The following is a 20,054-nucleotide window of genomic DNA, read 5'->3' as shown; positions in this document are numbered from 1 at the left end:
TACTTCTCGCACAAATATCTAGTTTAACACTGTGGGCACCCGGGCATTTCCACAGTAAATGGTGCCCTTTGGTATACGGTGCATGTGAGTACAGTTACCCACAACCTTCTGCTGCTGAATTAAGCCTCAACTGTCTGGTGGCAGAAAGGGGAAAGAATTGTATTAGCATTTATATTTATCAACCCCTAAGCTGCTGTCCATGGCACTGGCCTACGGGTGCCTGTATATAAAATTGTCCCTGATTCTACTTACAGCATTTATCATTATATGAATTTTCTTATTGCAACTATTAGATTCTACTTTAAGAAATCCTCTCTCTCATTCATTCACCTCTCATTTTCATATTTTGAACAAACTTTCTTCATTTTAACATAGCTAGAGACATTTAATGCTCCATTAAATTACTATCTAAAAACTAATGTATTATAATGGATGTTGTACAGTGTGCAATTTATTCTTAATGCAATCTTTCATAACAAACTATATGAAAAAATGACTATCGGTGGAATAGAGGGATATTAGCTTTGTAGTGCTGGTTCCATTATTTCTAGTCTCAACTGTATAAATATTTTGGAGTGCAATTATCAAGACGTCGATATAAATTCCAGTATATTGTTTTACTGTTGCTCTTTATGCCATATTTGAAAAAAATATGTTTAACCTCTTTTTTTAGCAGCAAAGGAGTTAACGTGCCATCAATTATAAATTTTGTAAAAGAGCTGGGACCACAGGAGAAGGAATGTGCTAAAAATGGCACTCGCTGAGCCTGCAGTCCCCAAATTAATTGACTTGTATTAGGAAAGCAGGGGTAACGATGCTGGAAGCTGTGACACGCCACCGGAAAATGCATCAGTAGCAGAACATGGCTCAGAGTCCAGGGACAAGGTGTGTTTTGCTGTGTGAGAGATACAGTAGAACAATGAGAGGGGGGTGCGAAAGGAATTGAGTGAGAAACAGGAGTGTGCTCGGGATAGGGAGCAGAAGGCATGTCACAGAGACTAAATGATGCAGTGCAATGCCATAGCAAACTGGTCGGATGTGAAATAAACAAGTTGTCATATAATATGAAAGTTGTGGCATAAAATCAGATGTGTGGGAGAGAAAATTATCTGAATAATAAAATCGAAATGGGTGATAAAAAAGTAAGCAAGAAAAGCTTTTTAAATGAACAGTTATAGATACCATTTTTTCTCCTGTCTAGTAAAGGTCTTTTTGTTTGCTTTTTTAAACATGTTTAACTCTTTCAGAGACAATGGAAAAACAAAAACTCTGTTCTCAGCGTCCAGAAAGCTAGATTTATTGTTACACGAGCTACGACACAAGTCTGAGGCTGAACATCGGACTTCAGAATTGGCTTTTACTGGACTATGGATACCTCTTGGTAGACCCATAAAGCTAATTGTCTGATGGTAACATTTCTACCAAAAAGCTTGTCCAGTAATGGGTGGCATCACAAAAGCTTTTAGAAACCTTGGCTTGAGCTGACACCTAATTAAATGATGACGGTAATGAGCCATGGAGACGGAAGAAGCTGCTGAAGGAAGCACAAAAGAAGCTGTGGGTGCCATTATCTTTCTGTCAGATGTAGTTCTTACGATGCTGGGCTTCATCAACCTGGCATACTTCATGACACTGGGAAATCCAGGACTCCCTTACATTCCCTGCTGCTTGTTTAATGATCCTGAGCCATTTGTACAAGTAGAGCACAAGCAGAAGAATATCTATTTCCACACAAGACAGATGCCCTTGACTTACAATATACACAGAAAACAAGCCATGATTGTAATTTGTAAAGCCCAGAAGTAGATGGTCATAAACAACTGACATCCACTGTAGCCTGTCAGATAGATATACCCAATTTCAGACTTAACATATGTGGTATCCACCCTTTTTTAAGTTTTAATGCACTTATAATTTCTGTAGGTGGCATGATGGTCCCCATAACAATGCTGCTAACGGGAAAGAGATAATAATTTTACACAAAGTGTGCAAACATTGTCAGTTATGTGGGGTGTATACATGCAATTGCTGACCTAGAATCCAAGGGCAATGTTGCAGAGTCAGGCATATACAGAGGGAGCAAACATTACAACATTCAGTATGAGAGATCGAGACTTAGAAAGTAGAGGTTAAAGCATCAACATCTATCAAACAGCAAAATATTTTCATTATCATATATATACTGTGTGTACATATATCACCAAGCAAGGGATTTTTCTGTCCAATGAAACCTTGCAACTGGTAGGCAAAAACACACTGGTCCAATCATTCAGCACTTGGGATAATATTGGAATCAATGGAGTAACTCATGCAAAACCCATGTCCCTGCTCATGGCTGAAGGCTCTTCATATAACAATTTTTCCAGGCCGTGTCAAATGCTAACTGGGTTGCACTCACAAATTAATTTGAAAAGCAATATTTGTAGACCCATACAGAGACAAGCAAGCTCCCAAGTGTGGCCATAATATTTAAAAACACATCAAAGAGTTCCAACATCCTCAGCCATCGGCAACCTAGAAGCAAGGCTTGTTTTTATTTATATGGGACTTTTGAAACAAGATATAGTATATCGAGTGTTTGCAATTCTGTAGTATTAGGGAATTGTTTATCACTTTGTTTTAAGCATGTACATATTATAATTATGTTTTTTTGCATTAATTGTGTAATGTAAAATGTCTAATGTACAAATTATGATTAAGCTTATCTTGCTGAAGGGTTAATGGCTTTAGGCCAAAAGATTTTAAGTTATTTCGTATTGTCAGATGCAGTTGTGCATGATGCCTCCAAACAGTCAGCTGTGCTTCAATAGGTGCACTTGTGCATTCATTGGGACTGACTTGTACCAGTTTTTGGTTAAGCACATGTGTGCCCAAGAGTGTGCTTAGGTGCAAAAACCTTTAATGAATAGTGGTAACACACAACTACAGTACATCTGTATTTCTGACAGAAATTGTGGCTACTGGTGAAAATGAACGTTATAATATTTAATATTTTAACAGATTATCTTAATCTAAAATGTTATGCTCTCCTTCTATTTTACCTTCTTTTAGTGGCCTTTGCTGCTATAGTATAATAGTTCACTCTGCTGTAAAAATTCAGCATTATTGAAAGCCCAAGCATAAGTCGCTAAGCTGCACACGTACAGTATGTATTAGCTAACCCATATGTAACCTTACATGCTCACATCTGCCATCTCCTAGATCATAAATGCCCAAAAGGTTCACTTCTACAAGTTAATCTTTGGCTGGCGATTAGTAAATCTCAGCAGCTCAGCATCAAACTCAACAGCCCAGCATCATCACAAATAATGTGATTACTTTTTCATGTTCAAATTGTAAAAGTCAATTTCAAGTAAAATTGCTTGAGAAAATAGTGTTAAAAATAATGAAGACATATTTTTCAAGGCAATGTCACTTATATGATGGTTGGCCTTGACGCCCAGGCTAGACCATGCAGTGGTTAAATCTGGGCACTCCTGTCCTGGATTATGCACCTACAGCATTTTATCCAAGGGTTTATGAAGACCACAGATGCTATAATACAGTTTAGTAATCTTACACATTTTACTATCATCAGCAAAAAATGAAAACCTAGATAATAACTTAAATATCATAGCCTACAGTTGCAAAGTAGTTAAACAGCCCTAACAAAGGCTTTCTTAGCATGCTTTCAGGTGCATTAGAGACCAACAAGTAATTGCTCCTATACACCAGCTATATATCCATCATAATCAGTATTTCAGGGACAGATTGTCAAGATTCATTTCTCCACAAATGCTACAAGAGTTTTTTTTTCAGTTTTTCTCTTCATTTTACAATTTCTGAAGAGAATTGTATTACATATTAAGGTTGGGAATAACTGGCAGAACTATTAAACATACAGTACATTCTGCACTGGTTAATTTGTATTTTTGTGTGTCTTTTGTATGATAGAATCAAAATGATGGATGAGCCATGCTTTTTCCTACTGTTTGGCAGATATGCACAATGGAACATTTCACTGCATATTGGCCGGATATACATATGTTGTATACAGATGTCAGATAGCATGCTGATTAAAGAAAAATTATACTCCCTAAGAATTAGAAGGATTGCTAAATTAAGGCACGTGTTCTCATAGAGAGGGTTGTTCTTCTTTGCAGTTCTAATAATTAAACAACAGATAGGGATGTAGCACATTGGTACCCATGGGGTTACACACACAGAAGTGGACTAATATCTGCTTAGTAAACATGAACTTAAGTGCCTTTTCTTGGCTTAAAATGGGAAAAGAGAAGCATCCATCTGTGAAACTGCAACTAAGCATTTGTAACTAATAATATCCTTAAAAGTAACAGATATTGCAGCACTGTGCACACATTGTTGTTTTCTAAGAATAGACAGCCAGATGGCCAGTAATAAATGCCATTGTATTTTTTTTTTTATTTCTTTTCTGTTGCTGAATTTTTATTTTGTTTTTGTAGGTTGCAGTTGAATGTTACAGGACCACAAGCTTACCTGGCAGTTCTCAGGAACTTTTCTGAAATATCTGCATAAATAGATATATAAATGTGTTAGCTCTGTTTAATAGCTCACAGGTAAACCAACCAATGCATAAATACCCCTAGGCAAATATGCCACAGTGTATATGCTGCACTGGTTAGAGATACCCTACATATATGCTAAAGAACCATATTGTAGTTAAATGCTGAGAGATTTTGAATGTCAATATTTATATCATACTGGTAAATCTGAGGCCTGGACATCAATAAAGTAGATTGCACAGTTAATGATGCACCTATGTAAGCATAAATGAACATTTATACAAGTATAATTATACAATACATTTATCAATTTACTATTTACTGGGTATTGTGCTTTAAATAAACTGGCAACTGAACTGATTTCAAATTATATGTGCACAGGATTAGTATGTTCCAACCAGTGAAGCAAGTGAACCAGAATCTTCAGAGTTAACTATTCTCCTGCAATTGGTCTGTATCTCATTTCACCTTAACGGTAGGAAAGAGTTGGCAGCTAATGAAAACAAGTTTATAGATATACTTAACATTATTTTGCCCGCAGTATCATTATCTTAGACTGTTTTCTAACAACATCATCATACTGTATTTGTTTTAATGGGCTGGACAGGCTTTGTTACTATGCAGAGGGGAAAAACTCTTTAATGAGAAATCCTGGAAAAATGCAGTTCAGTTTGTAATAAATTATTGTTCCACATACTTTCCCTCTGTCTACAGGGACCAATTCTAGGCCAGTTTAATCGAAGAAGCTGCTGGAGTCTGCTTTTATATTAAAAGAGTGAGTGCTGTTGGACCTCATTGCTTTGTAAACAAGTTATGTTGTTAACGCTTTATGTCTGAAGGCACCTCTTGCATAGAAAGCTTCTTCACTTATCATCTACAAGACATTTTTGTCCTTAAGCATTTATTACATAGAGGCTTATAAGACTGAGATGATTTATGCCAGAAAATGTAAAGTTCATGCAAGGTTGCATAAATCATTAGATCCTGAAAGCAATGAAAGTGGCTAAAAGCTGTATAAATATGAGAACTGTCCATGTCAGCTTTTCAGTTTGTGAAAGAATGTTTCTTTCACAAATCACTTAAGTTTGTGTCTCGGCAGTATGATAGTTTCTCTTTGGGCCTCCATTAGATGATCATAACAAAATCCACTGGAGAGCTGTACAAGTGCAATTTAGAGTTGGTTTGTCTTTGGTGCATAGCACTACATGTGTTGATCACAAGGATTCTTCCCTTGGTTCAACAGCTCTCCAGTGGATTTTGTTTTTTCATGATATATTTCATTGAGAGTAGCAGTTTCTAATCACTGTTTGATTGAGCACAGGAACACTCTGGCTTTTGCAGTATTTTCTAAGGATTTCTTCCACTGACCATGATCCCCATCTGGCCTTAAGGTAGAATAATATACTTTCTTACTAAAAACTATTTTAACTTTACATATTTGGGGTGAACTTTCTTTTCTTTTGCAGACTAAAAATAGAAATATAAATCTGTAACAAATGTGAAACATTTTGGACTTCTATGTTTAAAAGGTAACATATCCATCCAATAACCACATTAGAAAGCTGAAGAACATTGACATGAAAATAAGTAGTAAGCAAAATTGTTGAGTGTGGAATTAAAACACTGCCTTCTCTATGCTATATACTATGTACATGCTTTTTGAAATAATGTGTATTCTAGGTAGAGCAATCGGTGAATTAGCTTAATGAGAAGGTAAGGCTTGCTTTATAAGGGAAACTGCGCATATGACTTTAGGTGTGTCAGGGGGCCTACCGGACTTCTGGAGAAGTCCAGACCACGGAAGAAACTTCAGGCAAAAGTCCAAGTTCACGGAACCAAAAGAGGTCAAGAATAAACGTAGTCAATATCCAGGCAAAAGTTCAATAGGCAGGCAGAATAGAAGCAAAGTCACAGGTTCAGACAAGGTCAAAAGTCCAGGTTAATATAATTTTTAAAGGTCAATATAAATTTAGGAACACACAGGAAACTCTCAGTAAATCCTATATTCGGGCATTGAACCGGTGACCACGGCGTGGCCATGGGAGCTGCCATCTTGGAAGTGGCCTCGGGCGCTCCTGACAAGGTGCAGTCACTTATCGAGTGTAATACTTTGGTAGTAGTATAACTTTTTGGGATTAGGAGTATCTCAGGCCAGGAGGCCCTCATTAAGTCAGATATGGAATGATACCTGCTATATATATATATATATATATATATATATATATAATACACAAAAGCCATGAATATCTTGTAAATTATATCCTTATAAATGGTGAGTTCTGATGTCATTTCTGTCACATGACTCACTGAAATTTGTGTATTATAATAAATAAAGTACCCCCAGTTGTAAAATATGAGGATATTAGAAGTTACCTCAGAGTTCCATGACCTGTATAAAAACATAAATGGTCATGAAACTCCTCGGTAACTTATAATATCCTTATATTTTACAAGAGGGGGTACTTTATTCACTATATATATATATATATATATATATATATATATATATATATATATATATATATATATATATATATATATATATATATATGTAGAAAATAGCGACACTCACAGGACTTTACTAATGTAAAAAAGAGGATTACTTATTGAAACTCGATGTTTCGATCCCTCACAGGGATCTTCGTCAGGAGAAAGCAAAACAAAACCAGGAGAAAGCAAAACAAAACCACCAGAAAACCCTCACCCCCACACAATTTAAACCCACAGTCGTTTTTTAGCGCCAAATCTGTTGCTAGGCAACCACAGTCAGTGTTCCACCCCCAAGCCTGGAAAATTGAGTACTTTGCAATTAAACATATTTATACTGTTTCCACTTCTTCCCTTTGATTGAATTTATGTTCCATTGCTTTTTGTAATGTATGGACTTGATATGTAACAATACTAAGCAGTATGGCAGCACCCGCTGCTACTTCTATAAATTAGATATTGTGTAACCCCCACCCCATGTCCCAATTGCTTTCTCCTATACTTACTTATGTAAGTGTTTATTTATTTCTTTCTCTTTAAGTTTCCACCTTTGTACACTTACCACACATGCCATGGCTACCTATACCTGAACCCCCGGGCGACTCGATATATATACCCTCGGGATTTAGATATTTGGGTTGATAGTGAAGGACTGATCCCCAGTTTAATATGACCGCAAGTGCTGGTTTGTCCAAATGCGAAAGGACTGCTTTGTATAACAGCTGGCTCTCAATGGATTCGCAAACCAGGAGTCGCGTCCTGCCTCCACTTCCTATATATTGTTTACGCTGGTTGACTAGCAATGGCCCGACGCTCTCTGTATTTTGATACCATGTGGTATGGTGACAAAAATGTCCCCAGTTTCCTGGGGAAAAGTGATTGATGGAATGTATGTTGGGCCACGGATTCTCAGATATTGTTACTGAGGTGAGACCAGTAGTGCTGTTAGCAGCGGTACACTACGGGGCACATTTACCTAGGGTCGAATATCAAGGGTTAATTAACCCTCGATATTCGACCGTCGACTTTGAATATCGAAGTCGACGGATTTTGCACTATTCCTACGATCGAACGATTAAATCCTTCGAATCCAACGATTCAAATGATTTTAATCCATCTATCGAAGGATATTCCTTCGATCAGGAAATTGTTAGGAAGCCTATGGGGACCTTCCCCATAGGCTAACATTGGCCTCGGTAGGTTTTAGGTGGCGAACTAGGGGGTCGAAGAATTTTTTAAAGAGACAGTACTTCGACTATCGAATGGTCAATTAGTCGAACGATTTTTAGTTCAAATCGTTCGATTCGAAGTCGAAGGTCGTAGTCGAAGGTCAAAGTAGCCCATTCGAAGGTCGAAGTAGCCATATTCGACCATTCGAAATGGGACTGGTTTTTAGTGATGGGCGAATTCGTGGCGAATTTGCACGATTCGCCGCCGGCGAACAAATTCGCAAAAATTTGCTGGCGTCAAAAATGTCCGCCGGCATCAAAAACGAACGCGGCATCAAAAATGAGACGCCGGCCGGCGCAAATTTGACGCAAATTCGCCCATCACTACTGGTTTTACTGGGAATCCGCAAGAGTAGGGCGGGGCAGATTCCCAAATCCGTAGGCCAGGTTTTCAAGAGGCTCTAGGCCTATTTAGTACACCTAATGCTGAGCAGCAGCGCTGAATGTGTGTGAGACAAACTGCTGGAGTGCTCAGCTTTAGGAGAGAAAGAAAAACATTTATTTTGTGTTAGCCAGGAGGCTGGATATTTCTGTTGAACTGATGTTTTTTGGTTACCTTCCCCCTGCGAGGGGAAATTTCTGCAGCCGCTGGAAAATAAATGCGGGCAGGAAGCCCTTAAACCGATCCTGGTGTGTGAAGTCGCCTCATTTGCAGCCTACCAGCGAGTGAACCCCCACAATATATATATGTGTATATTATATTTAACTTAAATAGGCTAGCGTTTGCCCTAGTGTGATTAAAACTTTTACCAACGATCATCAACACACAAAGGGGTTCTTTTCTTTTGATATTTTTTCACTAGAAAATGTTCAGCCTATTTGTAGAATAGCCTCCCTTACCACCTTTTCATTTCTGTGTAACATTTTTTCTTTTTCTGATAAAAATATATTTAAAAAGTCAACATGTAATGGGAGTTTACTTTATAGTAAACTGGTTTATTAGATTCTATACAGACATGAACTCCTTTCTTATAAAATCTTTTTAGGACTTACTAAAACATTATTGCAAAAGGTTAAATGTATTTTAAAAAATCAGAGTTTGTCATTTCTATTCCTGCACTAACCTCTAAGGAAGCATTTAATTCTTGTGACATCCTTGGTTATCAGGTATTTTATCCTCTGATGCCTGAGGCTCCAACCATTTGACTATGCCATGCTGATATTTTCCAAGCAGCTATGACTTACAAAGCAGAATTAGAATTCAGAACTCAGGAGACTCTTATGTCCTTCTGAAACTATCTAAGTTACATGGACTTCTTATACAATTATTCTTACCTATAATTCATTATATTCTACACTGCTAATTTTAAGTACTAGGGTATGATTTAGAGGCCCATTTAATTAAGGTAAAATCGTAGTGGTATTAGAGGTTTTTGAAACCATACGTAAATTCTATTTTCTGCCATGAAAGTTATTAAAAGATCTGTATATAAAAAGCACAAATGAAAAAAATGCTAAACTATCTGAAAAGAACATGAATAACTCAGATTCTAAAAATGTACGTTTTTTAGACAATTACTAGCAAAAAAAAATCTGAAAACCTCTAAATGTTGATTCTATGGGACCTCAACAGCATTTGCTTGAAGAAGTTTGTATTGTATTAGAGGTTTTTTGTGGTTTATACACTTAGGGGCACATTTACTAAGGGTCGAATATCGAGGGTTAATAAACCCTCGAATTCGACCCTCGAGGTAAAATCCTACGAATTCGAACATCGAATTCGTAGGATTTACCGCAAATCCTATGATCGAACGATCGAAGGAGAAGCCTTCGATCAAATGATAAAATCCTTAGAATCGAATGATTCGAAGGAATTTAATTGATCGATCGAAGGATTTTCCTTCCATCAAAAAAACCTTAGAAAACTGATGGGGAAGGTCCCCATAGGCTAACATTGTAGCTTGGTAGGTTTAAAGTGGCGAAGTATGTAGTCAAAGTTTTTTTCAAAGAGACAGTACTTCGACTATCGAATGGTCGAATAGTCGAATGATTTTTAGTTCGAATCGAAGTCAAAGTCGTAGTCGAAGGTCTTAGTAGCCTATTCGATGGTCAAAGTACCCAAAAAAACCCCTTTGAATTTCGAAGTTTTTTTTACTTCGAATCCTTCACTCGAGCTTAGTAAATGTGCCCCTTAGGGTATTATTTTGAGAGTTTTTGAGGTTTTATCTACTTAGAATAAACCCAAACTTGAATGTTTGCTTATTTATGAAAAACCCTGAATACTCGAATTGATTGAATTATTGGCTAAAAAACAAACCCCTCCATTACCTTTAACTGATCGAGTTTTTGAGCAAAAACCACCGTAAAAAAAACGAAAATCATGAAGACAAAAACATCTTTAAATGGTTCAAGGGACCTCTGCTATTGACTTCTACATGAACCTGACAGGTTTTAGTTGGAGTATTTTCAGATTTTGGGGCATAATAAATCCTGAAAATTTTGAGTTTTCTCTGAAACTACCCTCGAAAAACACAAGTCAAACTTTAATTAATAACCCCCTAAATAAAAGTAATAAAAGAAAAAAAATTTGAGTTTTACAGAAATTTTTAAATAAAAGCACATTTTTAGACAAAAAAAAATGATTTGTGGAAAGAAAATCTGAATTTTATTAAATCTGCCCCCTAAAGATCATAGTTTGTTTTTACCAGATAATTGTGTGTGTTTTTAAACAGGAAGATCTAAGACTACATTATGATTTTAGTCTATTCACAATCAAACTGATTTCAGTGGGGCACATTGGTCAGCTATTGCACTAGCTCGCTAATAAAGCCAATAAGCCAAACAATTTAACAACCCCCAGGGATCCAGCTGTTTTACTGACTAGTGAAATCTCTGTACAGTATGTATGTCCATCAACTTCTGACCTGAATCTACACATTTGTGGCCGGTGTTATTATTCATAATCATTAAATAGAGCATACCCCTACTGTAAAATAAAAGCATAGTATGTGATATTATTTGATACAGTTTATTGGTTAATTTAGTATATTATGATCTGTTAAATAAACTAATAAATGTTATTAGTGTTTTGATCAAAGGATAACACAGTAACAACACTTTGCTGCTATGGATAGGAAAAAAACTATTTAAACTCAATAAGATTGTTTCATCATCATCATCATCATCATCATCATCATCATCACCATCGTGTATTCTAACTTATTAACAAGTACAAGATACTGTCCTAATATTACAGAGAAAAAGCAAATTAATAAAAAACTTAAGAATTGATATCTATGGAAAATGGTATTCATGAATTTTGGAGGATTTCCAGGCAACAGATCCCATGCCTGTATATGGAATGTTTCCTTTATGTGGTACAGTATGGGTCCTTTACTACTTGAAAGCACAGTCCACCAGGTTTTTTTCACTTTGCATCCTGTCTTGCAGGTATAAGAATTGCTGCAACTCTCTGCCCCCATGAATACAGCATGGCACTTTGTCGCACCGGGACAGCTGGGGGGGGGGGGCAAGTAGACATTCAATCTTGCTGCCCCTGCCTGTCACAACACAACGCCTTGTATGAGGGTGTTAAGTGCAGGACTGTTTTGTGCCTGCCAGAGCTTTGCCCCTTAGAGCTGTTGCACTTGAATCCATTGTGTTAAATGACCTCCAGTGGGTTCATGCAAAGTTAAACATTAAAGTATAATGTGTTCTCCAAAATATATATTCTATTTTCCTTTGTTCAAAATCGTTTTATTCCTTTCCACATCTTTTCTACTTGATGTGTATTGATGGACCGACAAAGTTACAAACGATACATAAAACAAATAAACCTCTGCAAAATGACTCCTTCCAATCATTTTTATCTGAGCACCTAATCGCACTCTTGGGTGAAGTTGGCAGATGATTTTCATGCCGTTTTAAATAATTGTTTGCCACACACTTACCCATTAAGTTGTTACATGCCATCAACATCTGTTCATCAACTGCTTCCAAATGATGCGTTCAACAAATAATTTAGTGTTCTGCGCACATTAAAAGATAGATTCTTTTGACAAACGATTTATCTCTGTATCCGTGTAAATTTGTATGTTTGCTGCTTGCAGCAAAGACCGCAGAGTGACCATTACAGTGTTCTAAAGCAGAGTCCAGATGATTCAAAGTTAGCCATGATGTACTGTTGTTATATAACCACACAAAAAGCAACATTTTGCAGCTTTGCAGATGCTTGTGTATTAGATAGGAGATCATCACAGCTGTATAATTGGATTTAATATTACTTTGTAATAGTGATGTGGTGGGGGTGAGAAGACTTTTCAGACATGATTGCCAGCCTCATATACTAGTTTATAATAGTCGAAATATGAAAAAGCTAATGAAGCTGAACTCAAAGTGGAATAATTATATGCAAGGAGCCAGTTTATCTTACAAAAGGTGAAATCTATCAAAGCAGTTTGGCTAACCTACACTTTACCATCTGGAACAAAACTGACACTATCAATTTAACCCTAAGACAATTTCCTTTCTTCAAATCTTATGCATGTTAAGGTTCCCTAAAATATTCTGTCAAAGAAATAGACTGTTTACAGACAAAAAAAATTACTGCTTTCCAGCTGCAAGGGTAACCGCAGGAATATTGCCTCAGTTACAATACTTATCAGTCCCCCTCAAATGTCTCCTGAAACACTTTTTCTTTGAAATGTAAGATCCACTTAGAAGACCTCTTAACCTTCTGTTCCTGTAAATCACAATGTATTAAGATTCATCTTATTATATTATGCTTTTGTTGCATGCTTTTACATTGGGTATTTATTTTATTTACTAGCGTCTCATACAACAGTACCTTGGAAAGAAACTTTTTTAACATGCATTTACACAGCTGCTGTTCAAAAAGGAGAAGAATGCTGATTAATAAACTCTTTTGATCTCTATTCCTATAGCTGCTCATAATAAAAATGAATGTTGCTGTTTCATATCAATATGCAGTACGTGGCTTAGATATAATCAAAAAAAGTGTGACTAAAAATAGGCAAGTGTGACTAAAAATATGCCTATTAGGTCATTAAATATATGTATTGTATTAAATTAAATCACTTACTACTACTGTAAAAGGGACAAATGGAAATCCTTCCTTTGACTCAAGAGGAAATGCTCCAAATTAAAACTGGTTTCATTTTCTTAATACAACAGACAAAAAACAAGGGCCATCGCCCATGGGGAGATTTGACACCTGCGATCAATATGTGCTGATGTCGACAAAAAACTTACGGAAAATGCCTTGCAAGGCAACCTCGGAAAAATAAAGCAATACATATGTTGCGAAAAAATTACCAGGGGTGGCAAAAAGCTGCTCTTGGTGATATAATGAGTAGAATTTCTGGTATTAAATTGCACTTAGCAAAAAATCCACCGCAGGGCGACTGAGAGCTCAGAATCGCCCCTGCCGAAAGGGAAAGCATTTTAGGGGCGTTTTTATAAAGGGTCAAAGTGAAAATTCGAATTGTGAATTATCCAAACTTGGATCGAGTTTTAATTTGAATTTGAATTTATCATACTCTGACCCTTTAAGAACTCGAAATTGACTATTTGCCACCTAAAACCTGCCAAATTACTGTATAATTCAATGGGAGAGGTCCAGGGATCAATTTGGTGATGTTTGCAGCCTTTTATAATTCGAATCGAATTTGATTCAAGTTTTCGGGTCATTTGAAATAATCCGAGTTGAATAATTTGATTTTATTAATAAATTTCGATTGTTCAAATTTTAAATTTATGGGAGTTTTAAAAAACTCACATGATTTTGAAATTCGAGTGATTAAATATATGAATTGCATTAAATCAAATAATTTACTTCTTACTACTGTAAAAGTAACAGCAGGAAATCCTTCCTTTACCTTGAGAGGCAATGATGTGAATTAAAACTGGTTTCACTTTAGTAAGATAACAGATAAAAAATAAGGGTCTTGGCACATGGAGAGATTTGTCCCCTGCGAGCAACAAATCTCCAGAAATGTCTCGTAAGTCAACTTCATAAAGACAGAGAAATACTGTACGTATGTGTGATAGAGGGGTCAAAATTGCCCCTGCTGGTGGGAAAGCATATTTCGGGCATTCGTCATCCATGGTAGAGCAGATTTATCCAGGGCAACTAATCTCCCTATCTGCCGTCATCCTAAACCTCTCTTCTTCTTAAGAAGATAGGTATGAGTCAAATAAGGGGACAATTGTATTCTGAACTATATCTGTGCTGCAGAACTATACATAATATTCAGATACATAAAATACTGTATTATTATAGTTCTGATAACATTAATGCTGTTCTTATATTCACTATGGTCAACTCAGATGATAATTAACCTGCTTGTATATTTTTGAAGTGTTGGAGGAAACATACACCGACTCATTGGAGACTGTGTCCAAGCTGAAATTGAACTCAAAATTGCTGCAAGAAAGAAGTGCTATCAATTTAGCTGCCTTGCCCTGTGTATAGTTCTTTAAATGCCATCCATAGTTACATAGTTAGTTACATAGTTAAATTGGGTTGAAAAAAGACAAAGTCCATCAAGTTCAACCCCTCCAAATGAAAACCCAGCATCCATACACGCACCCCTCCCTACTTTTAATTAAAATTCTATATACCCATACCTATACTAACTATAGAGTTTAGTATCACAATAGCCTTTGATATTATGTCTGTCCAAAAAATCATCCAAGCCATTCTTAAAGGCATTAACTGAATCAGCCATCACAACATCACCCGGCAGTGCATTCCACAACCTCACTGTCCTGACTGTGAAGAACCCTCTACGTTGCTTCAAATGAAAGTTCTTTTCTTCTAGTCTAAAGGGGTGGCCTCTGGTACAGTGATCCACTTTATGGGTAAAAGGGTCCCCTGCCATTTGTCTATAATGTCCTCTAATGTACTTGTAATGTGTAATCATGTCCCCTCGCATGGCTTGTACAACACCATTTTTTCCATTTGGTTCAGCAAAGCAAAGAGTTTTGACAGTGTTGGCGCAATGGTACTTCCATTTTAACACTATTGATTAACCAAAGCACATGTCAGATATTGCTATTTTTTGTAAAGCGCTGCTTTTTAACCATTCCCTTAAATAAATCACTTTAGAGTATGCATTTTCAGAGTCTTCAGCAAATGACTTTCAAGATATATTATGACTTATAATAAAAATCTTGAATCATTTAATCATGTACCAGATGAGTGATTCTTAAATGTAGCAACGGAGAAAGCAACAGTGGCAGGAAAAAAACTGGCAAAGAGGGTGTATTGTGGGTGTTGTGACCTTATCTCTACACTAAAAGTGTCTGCCTGAGAGATCTTCAAATCTGTTGATTTTACTTAATAACAGCTTGAAACACAGTACTCTGCAACAGATTCAAGTGAGCCAGATACAAATTATATTCAATTTGAGAAGTGCCTATGTTAAGTTCTACCCTGCATTAAAGTAATAATCAGAATGTCATTTATGCAACCTGATTTCATATAATGAATAAAGGCATATTGCTTAAGACACTTGAGTGTAACTCTTGGTATCTTGGGTTAAGTCCCAGTGTCAAATACTGTATTGGCACCTTGGGCATTACTAATTATCTTTGCAGTTCAGAACTTATCTGCACTACTGGGGAGACTCATACATTGCCTACACTGTGTAAGATTAGTTTCACTATGGAAGATTAGTAAATAGATGGCATTATTGGAATTGGTTTTAAAGAATATTATTATGGTGATTAAAAACTATTGGCCTACTTCTGACAGGGGAAGAACCAGCCAATAGCATTTTCACAATCTAGTCATTAAGGGGCATATTTATTATGCTGTGTTAAAAACCGTGGGATAATACACCACACATCTCCAGGCTTTGCCATTTAAAAAAACAGTGTAAAAAACCAGTGTAGAATTTTAATGAGGCCAATATTATTTTTATTAATCAGTGTAACATGTTGAACCTTTAGTGGCAATATAATACCGGATACAGGGTTCTGTACTTGGTCCTCTGTTGTTCTCCTTGTTCTTTAGGAGACCTTATGTCTTTATTTGGCCTTAAATATCACCTGTATGCCGATGACATTCAGATATATTTAGACACTCCTTCACTAACCTCTGACATTCAAACCCAGATAGCAGACTGCCTAGTAGCTATCTCTTCCTGGATGAACCAACGCTACCTCAAGCTCAACTTGGCCAAGACTGAGCTCATGGTCTTTCCACCCAAACTGAGCCCTTTTCTTCCTTTCACCATTACTATTGATGGCATGACTATTAACCCGGTTAACTCAGCACGCTGCTTAGGGGTCATCTTTGACCTCTCCTTCTCTAATCATATTAATAATACTGCCAAAACCTGTAGTTTCTTCCTCCACAATATAGCCAACATACACCAGGATAGCATATAAAACCCTTCTACTAACGTTCAAAGCCCTTCACTCCTCTGCTCCTCACTACATTTCTTCTCTTGTCTCACAATACATTCCTGGTCGTCTTCTCCACTCTTCTCAGAGTCACCTTTTCTTCACACCATCCACATCAACTGCCATCTCTCGTCTCAAACCCTTCTATCTTGCTGCTCCATCCCTGAATTCCTCTGTAAGGAATCCTCTCTTAAAGGAATAGTTCAGTGTGAAAGTGAAAACTGTGTAAATAGATAGGCTGTGCAAAATAAAAAATGTTTCTAATATAGTTAGTTAGCCAAAAATGTAATGTATAAAGGCTGGAGTGAACAGATGTCTAATAAAACAGGCAGAATACAACTTCCTGCTTTTCAGCTCTATAACTCTGAGTTAGTCAGCGACTTGAAGGGGGGCCACATGGGACATTTCTGTTCAGTGAGTTTGTAATTGACCGTCAGCATTCAGCTCAGATTCAAAAACAACAGGTATGACCCATGTGCCCCCCCCCCTCAAGTCTCTGATTGGTTAGTGCCTGGTAGCCAGGGTAACCAGTCAGTGTAAACCAAGAGAGCTGAAAAGCAGGAAGTAGAGTCCTGACTGACATGTTATATATCAAATCACTCCAGCCTTTATACATTACATTTTTGGCTAACTAACTATATTAGAAAAATTTTTATTTTGCACAGCCTATTTACCCACTTTTTATTTTTACAATGAACAATTCCTTTAATCTCTTCAAGAAAAAACTAAGAGTCTACCTTTTGGATGACTAGAACATCAGCCTATTCCTGTCCCTACTGACTATGCCTTATCTTGTGCACTTTTTTATCTCCAATTTGTATCTGTATGTTAGCCTCCCATCCACTTAGACTGTAAGCTCTATGGGGCAGGGACCTCCTTCCCACTATGTCTCTTACCACATAGCACTTAAGCTCTTTGTCCTATGATTCTGTATATATTTATTATGTGATTTGTCTCCCCATGTATACTTTTATATATATATATATATATTGTACTTTTATGCACTGTACAGAGCTGCAGCTCCTTAATAGCACTTTACAAATACAGTTTACATACATACATATGCTTCCAAATCTAGCAGTCTACAGCAACCAATCAGATTTTTGCTTACCAATAGTATACCAGTAAATCCTCCCCCAATTGGTTGACATACATTGGTAGAAATGAAGCAAACTTTGCACCTTTCATTATATTCGCCATTCTTTTTATTGTAGATGTACAGGACTAGTAACACCAAAATATGAAAGTACTTTCATTATATTCGCCATTCTTTTTATTGTAGATGTACAGGACTAGTAACACCAAAATATGAAAGTATTTTGTATGTATTTAAATATGATATGTTGTAACCCTGCATTGGTAAAAATATTGTGTGTTTGCTTCACAAAAACTATTACTATATAAATTAGTTGCTGTGTAGTCATGGGATCATGGGATTCGAGCTGAATAGGGCAATAGGCATATGTTTACAGATAACATGCTCCATAGAATACAGGATAACATTAACATGAACAGCCTTTTACTTTCTTAATTGCCTCATGGCTGTCCCGTCCAGGAAACTATTGGACATGAGATCATGGGCAGTTTTAAACATATGTGATAATATACTACCTTGTAACTTGGCAAACTGAAAACTTTAATGTTTTAATGCTGAAAACGGAAAGTTCAGATGTTGTTATTTCAATGTACTCTAAAACAGATATTTACAGCTGGAGAAGAGTTTAGTGGGCAGATTTATTAAAGGTCAAATGTGTTTTCCACTAAAAATTCTAAAAGTTTTCAAGGTTATTATTTGGTCAAAAATATTTTTTTTAAGGAAAAAAACACCATCTAAAACCAAGGCGATGTAGGAGTCAATTGAAGATGTGAATAGCCTGATTTGAGTTTTTTGCATTTGAGTTTTTTCTTAAATTAGAAACCATTCAAGTTCATTCAAGGTCTAAAGAAGCTCACATAGCTCTAAAATTCCACCTTTGATAACTACCACCTAAGAGTAAGGCTATATACAGACTTGCAGAATAAATGAATTTCAAAGAATTATTGCAATTTGAAAATATTTTGGAGAGTGTGTTTGTGTGCGTCAATAATTATTTATTTTACAAGACAAAGCTTTTTACTTTATTTTCAGCACCATGGAGAGCTATCGTACTAATTCATTTGGTACTACATCAAATATCATTGCTTTTTTTTGCCTAAAGCTTAAAAATAATGTACAGTTGTGTCACATTGCTATGATATTAAGGCATACACAATGCATCTGGGTGTTGCGCCATGTGATAGGCCTAATACAATAAATATTTCTGATTTTTCTTGTGCAAGTATTGCCAGTAGTAAAAGAGGTTAAAAGCCATGGGTTTAGTTGCAGACTTCTTGTGTAATAAGTTTTACAGGACTGTTAACATCTAAAAAGCTTGAATAAAAGGAACATAAATACCTGACTGGAGAGGCGGATGAAAGGTCTCTGTGAGAATTTGAAAGAGAAATTGAGATAAAAGGTATCATATTGAGCCAATTGTCCTTGACCCAAGCAAAGCATAAGAAACAAGACATGAAGGAGATACCACAGCATAAGCTGAAACAATACATTGGTTACATCTATTTAATACAGAACCTAAGCTTTTAGTGATTGGCAACAGTGCCATTCAATTTTGATCAGGGGAGGCTATTGTTGTAAGAAAAGTCAGGACCAAAAGTTCTAGAAATAAAAACCCAGTGGTCTGTTAGATACTGTTTGGTACTTATATAAGGCGCACGTACAAATTTTTAGCTGCAAAGCTGAATTTTATACCTTGTATATAATATTATAAACAATATATAATATAATAGCCTCATCAATAGATCAATTCTATGGAAAATGCATTTTCAAAAGTTTATCATGGTAGATAGTAGGTTTTGCTAATGAAATGTTGTACCCATACTGTGTGTATATATATATATATATATATATATATATATATATATATATATATATATATATATATATATATATATATATATATATATAAAAAACATCCAAAAATGAGCCGCACTCTCAGGACTTAATGATTACAAATTGTTTTAATGAAGGTTGCAGACTAATGTTTCGGCCCACCGAGGCCTTTTTCCAAGTACCAACATAGCAGTAAACGAGCCTTACATCTATGTGCTGGCGGAAAAAAAACAGCAGTGACAACCATGACGTAAGAACTAAGCGACTGTCTAATAGGTACATAAATATTGTAAAGCATATCATTAAACTATATATATATCAGTCAGTCTATTGTGTTGCCACATTAAACAATTCATCATACTTAAATACATAATATCAATAGAAGAGGTTAAAACCAACCATTATGTAACACTATGTTATTAATTGTTATCCTAAGTTAACCTGTTACATTTCAAGTGTTACTAATGTATCTTACTTCAAATATGATAATAAAAGCCTCCCTGTCCATGTCCTAGC

At 36.2% G+C, this 20,054-nt stretch overlaps 1 protein-coding gene across 2 annotated transcripts in view; it reads left to right on the top strand.

The window, feature by feature from the left end:
* Positions 1 to 20,054, top strand: part of LOC121395536 (kin of IRRE-like protein 3) — a 729,825-nt gene that overhangs the window by 23,167 nt on the left and 686,604 nt on the right. The gene's annotated exons all lie outside the window — the stretch shown is intronic.

This window comes from Xenopus laevis, chromosome 7L, assembly GCF_017654675.1.
Source record: "Xenopus laevis strain J_2021 chromosome 7L, Xenopus_laevis_v10.1, whole genome shotgun sequence".
NCBI lineage: Eukaryota > Metazoa > Chordata > Amphibia > Anura > Pipidae > Xenopus > Xenopus laevis.
Note: the sequence above shows the minus strand (reverse complement) of the source record. Positions and strands in the feature narration are given on the sequence as shown.